We start from the raw sequence: 1,635 nt of genomic DNA, 5'->3' as shown, positions 1-1,635 counted from the left end.
TGGGGGGCCCATGAGGACTGAGTGAGAGTGTGTATCAGAAAGTCAACCCTGCAAAGTTCAATCTTTACTGAAATACTGAACACTAACAAGTGCTTAGTGTTAAAATACGTGCAGGTTTTGGGACCCATCTCTCGGAGGTTTGGTGTTTCCTTTGCCCCTGCGTATCTAATCTCCCCTTTTCAGCCACACCAGAGTCCACGACCCCCCCCCCCCCCCCGCCCCCAAGGCCCGGTGCGCTAGAAGGCGTTTAAAGAAATCTCTCTCTGGTGTGCAAGTATTTTAAATTGTAAGTACGTGTTGCCCGTAACAAAAAAGAACTGCAGGTTAAAAATGTAAGCAAATAATGGAAATGCAGGAGTATGTTCAGTATATGCAGCTTAGAGTGTATTCTTTTGGAAAGCAAAAGCATTTCTCCCACTCCCCCCCCCCCCAAACAAGGCTGGAAATGGATTGCTCTATCAGAGACACCCATTAATAAACTTCTCAGAACGTCAAGGGTCCTATCACTGGGCACGCCTGGTGAAGGGGCCCGCCGGCCCGGGCGCAGTAGGAAACACGCGAACGCGGCCGGTTGCCGCAGGGCGGTGTTGTTCTCACGGCGCTGCCCAACGCGGTCTGCGCGGGACTGCGGGAGAGGAGGGGCGTCCGGCCTCCGCGTGTGCGCCTGTGCTCTCCGCCGGAGACCGGAATGCATCTTGGGGAGGGGGTTGGGGACACCAGCACCGTTCACGGCCATGTACATATAACTCGGTGTTGGCAATATATCCTTCCGGCCTCGTGCTTACATAGCATTCCTTTAGGAGTGGGACGAGAAATGGCGATTTGGGAGTGGGTGCTGCGGGCGGTCGCGGGTGACCCGACGCTGCGGGTCACACACGACCTGAAATTGGCAAATGCGCCCCCTCGACTCGAAAATCAACCGTGTCAGCACCTCGAAACAGCGCAAGAGGGTTGCTCCCGAACACTGGCGACCCTTGGCCTCGGGACCTGGCGTGGGGTGCGGGCAGCTGGTGGCGGGCACTTGGGAAGAACAGAGGTCACCGAGAGCCGGCACCGCGGGAGCCGAGCCTGAGGACCACCCGGTCACCCGCTCAGCGCGCGCCGCCCCCTCCGGGCCGCCAGCCTCACGAGCCCGCAGTCGTGGCACCTCCTCCTCTCCCTGCCGGGGGCGGAGCGGAGCCTGGCGGGGATCCTCGCGCCCTGCGGCCGGGCATCCCGTGTCCCCGCCCCTCCCCGGCTGCTGCGGCGGTGGCGGCGGCGGCGCCGCGGCGGGCCGGAGGGGGCGCTCGCGCGCAGGAGCCGGCGCAGCAGGTGCCGCGTTACCTCCACCGCGCGGGGGGAGAGGGGGCGGGCCGGGACGCGGGAGGCGGAGGGAGGCCGCGGAGCCGAGCCGGGGAGCGCGGCAGGCGCGGCAGGCTGGCATCGAGCTCGCGGCTTCCGGGAGGCGCTGGGGTCGGATAAATACATCCCGGGCGCGCGGGGAGCGCGGAGCCGCCCGCGCCGTGCTCCGCAGGGCTCCCGCCGGCCGACACAGGCACAGGCACAGGCGCGGCGCCGCTCCTCCTCCTCCTCACGCGTCGGGCGCGGAGCCGCGGAGAGCGGCGGGCTCGGCCGCCGGCGCCCGGGCCTCTGAGC

General features: G+C 65.3%; 1 protein-coding gene across 2 annotated transcripts in view; it reads left to right on the top strand.

Annotated features, from left to right (window-relative positions):
- The first annotated feature begins 1,219 nt into the window (after window positions 1-1,219).
- SLC22A23 (solute carrier family 22 member 23) overlaps window positions 1,220-1,635 on the top strand; it is a 144,044-nt gene continuing 143,628 nt past the window's right edge. The window contains exon 1 of one of the 2 annotated variants that reach the window (XM_027128248.1): window positions 1,220-1,261. The gene's annotated coding sequence lies outside the window, so the exon portion shown is untranslated. The remainder of the gene's footprint in view (window positions 1,262-1,635) is intronic. The other variant, XM_027128250.1, reaches the window with a different exon arrangement.

This window comes from Aethalodelphis obliquidens, unplaced genomic scaffold, assembly GCF_003676395.1.
Source record: "Aethalodelphis obliquidens isolate GAN/ISIS:26980383/991018 unplaced genomic scaffold, ASM367639v1 scaffold34, whole genome shotgun sequence".
Taxonomy (NCBI): domain Eukaryota; kingdom Metazoa; phylum Chordata; class Mammalia; order Artiodactyla; family Delphinidae; genus Aethalodelphis; species Aethalodelphis obliquidens.
Note: the sequence above shows the minus strand (reverse complement) of the source record. Positions and strands in the feature narration are given on the sequence as shown.